Source organism: Procambarus clarkii, unplaced genomic scaffold (genome assembly GCF_040958095.1).
Source record: "Procambarus clarkii isolate CNS0578487 unplaced genomic scaffold, FALCON_Pclarkii_2.0 HiC_scaffold_513, whole genome shotgun sequence".
Lineage (NCBI taxonomy): Eukaryota > Metazoa > Arthropoda > Malacostraca > Decapoda > Cambaridae > Procambarus > Procambarus clarkii.
The window spans coordinates 76,070-88,504 of record NW_027189546.1 but is presented as its reverse complement, the minus strand read 5'-3'; the positions used below and the strand labels follow the sequence as shown (position 1 = coordinate 88,504).

The window sequence follows — 12,435 nt, the reverse complement described above, 5'->3', positions numbered from 1 at the left end:
TTTATTCATTCTTTGGTTTTATAGATGACATACATATTGACTCCTTTTACCGGTCCTTAATTAGGCTCTGGGGAAGCAATGGTGGTGGTGGTGCATTTAAAACTAAACCAAAAATCACCAGTTCTGGACGCGTCAAATATCATATCCGCTTAATGTGTCTACAACCTAATTACTTAAAACTACACTATTTAATTCATTCATATCATGTGCATATTGGTCATTATGCTCATACAACCGACATAACAATTTATTTTCATTATTAGAATCATACATTTCATCAAGTAATACAGATACAAAGAGATTTTCTTTCTGAGAAGACCGTTAGTATTGGCTGGCAGGCAGGCAGGCAGGCAGGCAGGCATTTGAGGGTTATTATTTCGCCTGTTGATTGGGGGGAGGGTTGATGTGTTAGGGGGTTTTCGGTTAGGTGTGGTGGTGGTGATTGGTGGTGATTGGTGGTGATTGGTGGTGATTGGTGGTGGTGGTGAGTGGTGGTGAGTGGTGGTGAGTGGTGGTGAGTGGTGGTGGTGGTGGTGGTGGTGGTGGTGGTGGTAGTGGTAGTAGGTGGGAGGGGGGAAGGGGAGGGGAATGATGGTCTGTGGATTCCTTCTCCGTACCCCTTACATATAAGCAAAAATATGCCTTCCTGTGGGTATAGAAACATTAACACAAATTATATCAGTAACTGATATTGTAGCCTTTTAAACAGAAAAGATTTGTACATACAAATACTTTTAAATTATCATTTATTTGTGGAAATGGCATTTACGTCATTAAATTGATACCTCAGCATCAAGTGTCCTGCAGCAGTGGTCCAGTGGTAAAGTGTATATAAGTGATGCGTATTCTTGGAGTTGCGAGTTCAAACCCGGATTAAGCTATATATATATATATATATATATATATATATATATATATATATATATATATATATATATATATATATATATATATATATATATATATATACACAAAACATGTTTGGTTTTGGTTGTTTATTTTTGTATAAAGCCTCACACACTATCTATATTAAGCGAGTTTGTTTTAAACATGACATACATATTAATTCATTTTACCAGGCCTTATTCCACACAACTCCGTGAATTTCCCGTGGAGCCAGCCATTCAAACAAAAACAAAACGAAACAAAACAAAAAACATTATTGCCAACAGCATTTGGTGTTCCCAGGCGGTCACCCATCCAAGTACTAACCAAACCCAACGTTGCTTAACTTCGCTGATCGGACGAGAAGCGGTGTTCTCAACGTGGTATGGCCGTTGGCATGAGACTGCCTACACATTGTGGCTAATAACCAACTCTTTTAGTCATCACGGCAGGATACGGACCTGCTTGTGGTGTCTTAATGGTAATTGTATCCTAACATATTTTTGTCTCCTTGGCATGGATATTTAACATCGTTTATTCAGTCTTGGGTTTATGTTCTTTCGCCATTTACAGACATTTTACATCTACCTACTTCCTCAGCCTGCCCTGCCAATTTCTAATGAATTTGTGGATTTTCTTTTGTAATACAAACATGTGTGTGCTCATCTGCTCTTCAGTTTTTATGATATTTGTCTCATCTGTCCTGCTTTATGATACTTTTACAAAGAACATGAACAAATGCTTCTATTTTAGAGAAGATATGGGATCCAGGTTTCGGAGCCGTAAAACCAACCGTCGTGATTGGTGGACGAGTTGCCAGGTTGCAGCTTCTGTACCGTGCCGGCACATAAATAGGTTCGGCTCAAGCGGCGGCAGCATCATTCCCCCGTGACTGTCTGAGCGTCTCTCATCACCTTGGTTGGTTCATCATCATCATCATGGTAGAAGCAAAGCCTACCAAGAAGGCTGCGGCTGCTGCTGCTGTGGTGGCCACCACCAGGAAACCTCGCGTCCAGGTTGCTCACCCGAAAACTAGTCAAATGGTTCTAGCCGCGGTCGCAGCACTCAAAGACCGTAAGGGCTCGTCTCTACAAGCAATCAAGAAGTACGTTGTTGCCAACAACAAAGTCGAGGCTGCCAAGATCGCCATTTACATCCGAAGATTTCTCAAGAAAGCAGTGGCTGACGGCATTCTTGTTCAGACCAAGGGAAGTGGAGCTAGTGGATCATTCAAGCTGGCCGTAGCAGAGAAGAGGGCCGTTCTAACTCCCAAGAAAGCCACCACAACCAAGAAACCATCTACAGCAGCAAAGAAGGCCGTGGTAACTCCCAAGAAAGCCGCCACAAGCAACAAACCACCTACAGCCTTGAAAAAGAAGCAGCAGCAGCAGCAGCAGCTTGTTGTTGGGAACAAAAAGCCCAAAATAAAGAGAGCTTCAAAATCTCCCAAACCACCCAAGGCAAAGAAAGCTGTCAAAAAAACAACAAAGGCAAAATAAACGACGACATGCAAGCAGCATGAATACACATGACAATAAACATCCAGGCCTCCCCCCTCAGTGGAGGGGCCTCATATGATTCCAAAAAAGAGTTTAGTTTTGTAGACAAATAAATCATTACTTTTGGGGTAGATTTACTCTGTATATTATATATATATATATATATATATATATATATATATATATATATATATATATATATATATATATATATATATATATATATATATATATATATAATATACATCTATATTATATATATATATATATATATATATATATATATATATATATATATATATATATATATAATATACATCTATATTATATATATATATATAATATACATATATATATATATATATATATATATATATATATATATATATATATATATATATATACATGGGTGAGGTGATATGGTACCAAAGTTTTGGGTAAGGTGATTGACATTTACACAAGATAAAACACGAACCAATGGGAATAAAAACATAAGAATGGAAGTAACTGCAGAAGGCCTATTGGCCCATAACACAAGCACTTCCTCTTGATGCTTCTATATTGGTTCAGAGTCTTGAAGCTATAATAATAATAATATATATATATATATATATATATATATATATATATATATATATATATATATATATATATATATATATATATATATATATATATATATATATATATATATATATATACACACAAAACTAAATAGTCTTGTTAGACAAATTGCCCCTATTAGAGGCAAGTTGACTAACAAGCCGAATGACTGGCAATTGTTTTGAATTTGAGTTAAATCTAACATAGAAATGTAATCAAACCTAACCTAACCTATGCTAACCCAAGCTAAGCTAACCTAACCTAACCTAAGCTAACCCAAGCTAAGCTAAGCTAACCTAACCTAACCTAAGCTAAGCTAACCTAACCTAACCCAGCAATTCATGATCTTAATATAATACTGTTAATTGGATAAACCAATTTGGAAAGAAATGTTCGAAAATAACAAAATTAACTGTGCTTGTTAGGAAAATTGGGCCTTGCATACTTGTCCCAATAGTGTGGTTCTCGCTTTTAGGTACGACATAAACGTATACCTAAGTTGAGAGAGAAAAAGATTCTCACTCAAACATGCATATCGATTGCCAGTCCTGAATTCTGGGTAGATATTCGTGTCCTCCCTTTTCATTTACCATCATTTGGATACTATCAAAACAGCTCTGAGAAGGATAAAATGAATAAAACGGGTAGCTCACTCATGTAAAAAGGAAGAGTTGGGAAAGATCTCTCTCTCTCTCTCTCCCCCTCACACCCCCCCCCCCCCCCCACCAATGATCCTGCTCTGCTAGTATATAACGTAACAAACCTTCCCCCCCCCCCCCCCCCAATCAGAGTCCCTTTAAGCATGCGAGGATAAAAAATAGATTTCATAAGACCCAATGTGCTAGCTGATATCAAAACAATTTATGTTATCGTCTATTAAGCCCTTCAGTAAAAAAGTATAGGGACCTAATTAGGTCCCGTTTTGAGGTGGTGGTGGGTGGAATCGATGGATTAGCCAAGCTCTTATCCGCCGAATCCGTAGAGGGTACGACCCTGGCGCTTCAGAGCGTACACCACGTCCATGGCAGTGACGGTCTTCCTCTTGGCGTGTTCCGTGTAGGTTACAGCATCACGGATGACGTTCTCGAGGAACACCTTCAGGACGCCACGGGTCTCTTCGTAGATGAGACCCGAAATACGCTTGACGCCGCCACGACGAGCTAAGCGACGAATAGCGGGCTTGGTGATGCCCTGGATGTTGTCACGTAGCACCTTACGATGACGCTTGGCGCCACCCTTTCCGAGTCCCTTGCCTCCCTTGCCGCGTCCAGTCATGGTGTTGTAGTTGTGTGAATCGAATTGACGAATGCCCGCACGATTTCCCGACTATATCCCATCAAGCGGACGTACTAGTAGCATTGCAACTCCTGCCTGCCCTTACTTTACGCTTGTGGTCGAATAGACACGGCTTTCTCACAACGCTTTCAAAACTGCAGTTGCCTACTCGTCTGTTTCACGTCCCTGTGAAATGACTTTTGCACAAATCCAAAAAATAGAGCAAAATCAGCGATAATAGTGATTGAGGTGAGCCGCCTGTTGGCTGCAGCCAGAGGAAGGAGGGGAGGGGCAACGGGGTGACGTAGGCGAGTCGAGCAGCCAATGGCGCTCGAGCAAGCGCCTCGAGACGGCGTATATAAGCAAAAATTTTTCGGCGCCGGCCATCACAAACCACAGTTGTTCACCATGGCTCGCACCAAGCAGACTGCTCGCAAGTCCACGGGAGGCAAGGCTCCTCGTAAGCAGCTGGCCACCAAGGCAGCACGCAAGTCTGCTCCTGCCACAGGGGGTGTGAAGAAGCCTCACCGTTACAGGCCCGGAACGGTCGCCCTGCGTGAGATCCGTCGTTACCAGAAGAGCACCGAGTTGCTCATCAGGAAACTTCCCTTCCAGCGTCTGGTGCGCGAGATTGCCCAGGACTTCAAGACCGATCTTCGCTTCCAGTCGTCTGCCGTCATGGCTTTACAGGAGGCATCCGAGGCTTACCTGGTCGGTCTCTTCGAGGACACTAACCTCTGTGCCATCCACGCCAAGCGTGTCACCATCATGCCAAAGGACATTCAGCTTGCTCGCCGTATCCGTGGAGAGCGTGCATAAGCTAAATCGACCACCCTAGTATACACCAAACTCGGCCCTTCTCAGGGCCAAAATATCCTTCTAAGGAGATTTCAGACATTCCTAGCATCAGTCATATGAATTAACCTTCATCTACACATATAATAAATAAATAAATAAATAAATAAACAAATACACTAATTTAGGTGTCATACATACACGTGATATCAATAAATCAAGTCATTTGTAGTACAACCTGTTCTCTTACAAACAAAACGCCGTCGCTTTTCGCTCTTATGCACTGTCAAGGATCACCCACCCCCCCCACCCCCCCAAAATAAAAATTGTCATACTGTACTAGAAATAAAAGCAGCTTGTATAAGTGACATACTGTCCAGTCCTGTTTTATTCTGTTTTCGGTCCTCTGGCTTAATCTGTTAAGTTAGGAGATGACATTTTAAATTAACCGTTTTCTTGACATTTTCAAACCTAAGAGGGTGGCCTGCATAGTAATCCTAATGTGGAACATAACAATGAATCTCTAATCTCTAGAAAAAAGATACCGAGTGCTTATATGTGTTGAGAGAGAGAGAGAGAGAGAGAGAGAGAGAGAGAGAGAGAGAGAGAGAGAGAGAGAGAGAGAGAGAGAGAGAGAGAGAGAGACACAGACAGACAGACAGACAGACAGACAGACAGACAGACAGACAAGACAGACAGACAGACAGACAGACAGACAGACAGACAGACAGACAGACAGAGACTGAGAGAGAGAAACACACACAGACAGTTTCATAAATATTCTCATTTTATAGCTATTTGCTTTCAGTGACAGAGGTTTTTGTTATAATAGTATTGGTGTCTAACACTCACAATCTCTTTAGAAATTAAAGTGTGGCTCCAATGGAGCCGAGTTTGTTGGTTTGAGGCCAAGCCACCACCACAGGGCAGTAAGTAAGCCGTTTACTTGGAGGAGGTGTACTTGGTGACGGCCTTAGTGCCCTCAGAGACGGCGTGCTTGGCCAGTTCTCCGGGCAACAGGAGCCTTACAGCCGTCTGGATCTCCCGACTGGTAATGGTGGAACGCTTGTTGTAGTGGGCCAGGCGAGAAGCCTCGGCGGCGATGCGCTCGAAGATGTCGTTCACGAACGAGTTCATGATCGACATGGCTTTGGAAGAGATACCAGTGTCGGGGTGGACCTGCTTCAGCACTTTGTAGATGTAGATGCTGTAGCTCTCCTTCCTCCTGCGCTTCTTTTTCTTATCGCCCTTGGCAATGGCCTTCTGGGCCTTTCCGGCCTTCTTGGCAGCCTTTCCAGATGCCTTGGGTGGCATGATGATGCTCGTGCTGGCTGGCGTTGCGATACAATAATGAACTTTTGCGAATCAGAATCAGAATAATACAGGAGAAGATGCCCTTAGGGGCGAGTTTGGAAGTGGGGACAGAAGAAGATAAGGGGGGGTGAGAGGAAGAAGATTTGTAAGAGAAAAAGTGCCAGGGCTAAACCCAGCTGCGTGTCGTTAGGTTGCGGCTTTCGAGGCAGGGACTCAGTCGGGTGTTTTCAGTGACAACATCGGGACATCACAAACTCACAACATCACAGTGATTGGCTCAAGAGCGTCAGGGCTGAACTTTTTTACGGATTGTTTGTGCTGGTTGTTGAGAGCTGAATATGTAATGATAGTGGATGCTGGGTGTTGAGAGCTAAAGTTTAACGAAATACAGAGTTAGGAAGAGGATCATGGATGGTAGAGAAGAGGTCATGATTGTTTCGTGGTAGTCTGAGAGTGTGTAGGAGAAAATCAATGTGTTGTTCATGATGAGTGAGTAGTCTATCGATTTGTTTGTCTGATAGAGTTTTCCAGTAGGTATTTAGGGCAGGAATGTTAGTACTTTCATGGAGACTTTGACTGGTATTTAACTCTTGCCATCGGGTGTTGAGTACCCATCTTAGTGCTCTATTCTGTATTCTTTGAAGTTTTATTTTGTTAGTGCGTGCAGATAGAGAAAGAGCTAGTGGAGCGTATGTTAGGAGAGGTCTAATAAGTGCTTTGTAAAGGTGCATTTTTGTGTCAGGTTTTGCAAATCTAAGTCTGTATAGTTTCTTCATGGCTTGAAGAGCTATTGCATGTTTCTGTGTTATGTGTGTGTGAAAGAGTAGTTGTCGATCAAATGTGAGTCCCAGGACTGTGGAGGAGGGAGATACAGAGATGTAAGTAGGATTTTGAGTGTATGAATAGAGTTTGAGAGGAATTGGGCGAATAGTTCTTTTACAGAAAAAGTAGGTGATTTTAGATTTGCTGGAGTTGGTTTTTATACGCCATTTGTACTCCCACTCAGTGACAACATCAAGTTCTGTTTGTGCTCTGTTTGTTAGTGTATCAATGGTGTTGCTGGTGACAAGGTGAGAGACATCATCAGCATAACATATGGTTAATGAAGTGTGATGAACAGGGTCAGGAATGTCGTTTATGTATAGGATGTAGAGTGTTGGGGCAAGAACAGAACCTTGGGGAACACCGGCGTGTAAGTTGAAGTAGTCAGAGTGTTGTTGGAGGAACTTAATTCGCATTGTCCTATTGTCTAAGTAGTTCGAAAGAAGTTTGGTGGTGATAAGAGGAAGATTAAAGTTGTTGCATAGTTTGAATTTTAAGCCGTCATGCCAAACAGTGTCAAAGGCCTTCTCAACGTCCTTAGTGATGAGTGCAGTCTTAAGTCTTTGGTGCTGATTGATACTGAGGTAGTTAGTCATGATGTTTAAGGCGTCGTGAGTGGACCGGTGAGGCCGAAATCCAAACTGTTTGTTAGTGAGTAAGTCATTGTGTTCAAGGTGGGTTCTAAGTCTCTGGTTGATCAGCCTTTCAAAGACTTTGCCAAGTGTCTCTAGAAGGCTGATGGGTCTATAGTTCTTTGGGTCAGTGTGGGGTTTCCCAGGTTTTGGAATAAGAACGGCTGTGGCAGACTTAAAGTTGAGTGGAAAGTATCCAGAGGCAAGGGAGGCGTTGAATAGGTTAGTGATAGCAGTAATGATAGAGGCAGGGAGTTGTCTAAGAAGGATATGTCCAATGCCAGACGCACCAGGGGCTCTACGACGAGTGCCCATGAGAGCTGTCTTGACATCAGCTAGAGTTAGGGGAGTCTGTAGTTCAGTGTTTGAATTGAGATTTTCAAGGTGAATGAGGTCGTCTGGTGTAGTTGCTTGTCTATTTTGGTGAATCCAGTCTTCGACTATTTCAATGTTGGGGCGTGCAAATGGTTCAGGAGGATGTGGGTGAAAGATTTGTTCCCAGTGGTGTTTAAAAATGTTGAGAACTGCTTCAGGATCAGTGATTTTGTTGTTATTATGTAGAAGGTATTTAAACGGTGTGTGAGTTGATCCTTGTAATCGTTTGATTCGTTTCCAGAATTCTTGAGGTGTCAGTTTTCTGTATTGTTCTGCTTGTTCTATAAGGTGTTTCCAATGTTTTGTGTGATCTTCATCTAGGCTGTTAAGGATATGGTTTTTTAATGCTGTTAGGTCCCATAGTATTTGTCCATGTCGATGTATGTTTTGTAAGAATCTAGTGTGATAGCAAGCTAAGAGGCGTTTGGAGCGAATGGAGGGGGTGAAAGTGAAATGTGGTTTGTGTGCTGTTTTAGGAATGGAGATGTTTGCTGCATGAATGATGGTGTCTTGTATGTTGAGTGCTTGTGTGTCGATGTCAGTGTGATGTTTGTCATTGTATTCATAAGTGAGATCAGTGTCATCAATGTGTTGTTTGAACATGTCCCAGTTTGCCCTATGGTATGAGAATTGAGGAGTGCTGGGGATGAGAATAGGATTTGTGGAGACTGTGAGAATTAAGGGAATATGATCAGAGCCCGTAATGGGCCCTGGTGAAATGAAGTGTTGCAAGTTGCTGCCGTGTCTGTTGGTGAATATGAGATCAGGCCGGCCAGAACCTGTATGTGTGAAACAAGTGGGGAAATCAGGGCCAAGAAAGAATAGATGTTTTTGGGTGTATATTTGGTGAAGCTGTCTGCCATGCTGATTTGTGGTATTGTGGTGGAATGTAGGGTGTTGTGCATTGAGGTCTGCAAGCAGAAAAACAGGCAAGTGAGAGTTGTTGAAGAGAGTTATGAAATCTTGCATGGGAATGTCGGTGTTAGGACGGGTGTAGGTTGTGCAGATGATGAGAGACGCGAGTCGAGCTTTCCTTTTATATCCCGCTCGCGACTCAGCTCAGAGCGGGTCGCGTGGCGGAGCGCGCTGATTGGTCAGTGGCGGACTCCCTTGATCCTGAGCGGGGTATATAACACGAAGCTCGATCTGCGGGCCGGCATTAAAACACCACAAACCCACAACAGCAGCAGCAATGTCAGGACGCGGCAAGGGAGGCAAAGTGAAGGGCAAGTCAAAGTCTCGCTCCAGCAGGGCCGGACTTCAGTTCCCCGTGGGCAGAATTCACCGTCTGCTGCGTAAGGGCAACTACGCCGAACGCGTCGGTGCTGGCGCTCCTGTCTACCTGGCAGCCGTCATGGAATACCTCGCTGCCGAAGTTCTCGAGCTCGCCGGTAACGCCGCACGTGACAACAAGAAGACCCGTATCATCCCACGTCACTTGCAGTTGGCCATCCGCAACGACGAAGAACTCAACAAACTTCTGTCTGGCGTAACCATTGCACAGGGAGGTGTTCTTCCAAACATTCAGGCAGTTCTTTTGCCAAAGAAGACAGAGAAGAAGTAAGCACTTCTGCCACCCACCGCGACAAATACCATAACCAGGCTCCATCCGGAGCCACACACACTTTAATAGAGAGATTCAAGTAGACAATCAACTTTCAAACATTAATAATAACATTTATATTGATTTCATTTGGAATGTGTACATAACAAACAAACAAAACAAAATTATAGGGGATATTCAGCATCACTTGGAATATTAACCAATCATATAAATCCAATATATATTTTATATTTTACTTTAAGCGAGGAATTCATATTCTATCCATTTTTAATCATACAAATGAACAAAAGCAATTCTTCACTAGACGTAATGAATGAATAAATGATCAAGGTTTTAATGTGTTTCATGAATATATATATATATATATATATATATATATATATATATATATATATATATATATATATATATATATATATATATATATATATATATATATTAATACTTGTGAACCAGAATATGTTTGAGCAGCAGCGATCGTGCCTGCCATTGGCCGAAGTGCAACAATTCAAATAATTTAAAGGGCCTGCTCGGGTATATAAGAGAGGCTGGGAGACTGGGGCCGGTGATGGGTGATGAGTGATGGTGTGGTGTGGTGTGGTGTTGTTAAGAGTTGATTTACGGCCAGCCAGCCAGCCAGCCAGCCAGCCAGCTGCAGCCAAGGCAAGGCAAGGCAAGGCAAGGCAAGGCAAGGCAAGGCAAGGCAAGGCAGGCAGGCAGGCAGGCAGGCAGGCAGGCAGGCAGGCAGGCAGGCAGCCAGGCAGCCAGACAGGCAGGCAGGCAGGCAGGCAGGCAGGCAGGCAGGCAGGCAGGCAGGCAGGCAGCCAGGCAGCCAGGCAGCCAGGCAGGCAGGCAGGCAGGCAGCCAGGCAGGCAGGCAGGCAGGCAGGCAGCCAGCCAGCCAGCCAGGCAGGCAGGCAGGCAGGCAGGCAGCCAGCCAGCCAGCCAGCCAGCCAGCCAGCCAGCCAGCCAGCCAGCCAGCCAGCCAGCCAGCCACTCTCACTTTGTATTTATATGCATTCAATTTATATTCAAACATTATATATGTTAAGGGCCTTGTTTTAGTGTTTATTTTAAAAATGACAAACATCGAGTCGTTTTACCAGTCCTTTAGCGTTAACGGTGATGCATTTTAAAACTGAACATAAATCGCCTTTTCTGGATATATCAAATATCGAATCCGCTTAATGTGCCTACAATACAATCATTCAAAAAATACATAATTTACATTATGCCTTTTCATAGAACAGACAATAAGATTTGTACATGCAAAAAAAAACAAAAAAAAAAAATCCTTTAAGTTATCAATACAATGTGAGAGAACTTTACTTTTATAACTAAAGTTGCACAATTATACCAACTCTATGGTGGCTGGGTGGTAAGGTGTGTGGCTGGTGTTTTGGAAGTCGCGAGTTCGAACGACCCAATGGGAATAATACTTTTTTTTTTTTTGCCATACAATCTTCCTAATACTATTATGTAGGTGTGTGTGTGTGTGTGTGTTTTTATTCATTCTTTGGTTTTATAGATGACATACATATTGACTCCTTTTACCGGTCCTTAATTAGGCTCTGGGGAAGCAATGGTGGTGGTGGTGCATTTAAAACTAAACCAAAAATCACCAGTTCTGGACGCGTCAAATATCATATCCGCTTAATGTGTCTACAACCTAATTACTTAAAACTACACTATTTAATTCATTCATATCATGTGCATATTGGTCATTATGCTCATACAACCGACATAACAATTTATTTTCATTATTAGAATCATACATTTCATCAAGTAATACAGATACAAAGAGATTTTCTTTCTGAGAAGACCGTTAGTATTGGCTGGCAGGCAGGCAGGCAGGCAGGCAGGCATTTGAGGGTTATTATTTCGCCTGTTGATTGGGGGGAGGGTTGATGTGTTAGGGGGTTTTCGGTTAGGTGTGGTGGTGGTGATTGGTGGTGATTGGTGGTGATTGGTGGTGATTGGTGGTGGTGGTGAGTGGTGGTGAGTGGTGGTGAGTGGTGGTGAGTGGTGGTGGTGGTGGTGGTGGTGGTGGTGGTGGTGGTAGTGGTAGTAGGTGGGAGGGGGGAAGGGGAGGGGAATGATGGTCTGTGGATTCCTTCTCCGTACCCCTTACATATAAGCAAAAATATGCCTTCCTGTGGGTATAGAAACATTAACACAAATTATATCAGTAACTGATATTGTAGCCTTTTAAACAGAAAAGATTTGTACATACAAATACTTTTAAATTATCATTTATTTGTGGAAATGGCATTTACGTCATTAAATTGATACCTCAGCATCAAGTGTCCTGCAGCAGTGGTCCAGTGGTAAAGTGTATATAAGTGATGCGTATTCTTGGAGTTGCGAGTTCAAACCCGGATTAAGCTATATATATATATATATATATATATATATATATATATATATATATATATATATATATATATATATATATATATATATATATATATATATATACACAAAACATGTTTGGTTTTGGTTGTTTATTTTTGTATAAAGCCTCACACACTATCTATATTAAGCGAGTTTGTTTTAAACATGACATACATATTAATTCATTTTACCAGGCCTTATTCCACACAACTCCGTGAATTTCCCGTGGAGCCAGCCATTCAAACAAAAACAAAACGAAACAAAACAAAAAACATTAT

At 42.4% G+C, this 12,435-nt stretch overlaps 1 non-coding gene across 1 annotated transcript; it reads right to left on the bottom strand.

The window, feature by feature from the left end:
- Positions 1-1,163: 1,163 nt before the first annotated feature.
- Positions 1,164-1,282, bottom strand: LOC138361611 (5S ribosomal RNA). The gene has a single exon (XR_011227070.1). It is a non-coding gene; the product is annotated as a 5S ribosomal RNA (ribosomal RNA).
- Positions 1,283-12,435: the final 11,153 nt, after the last annotated feature.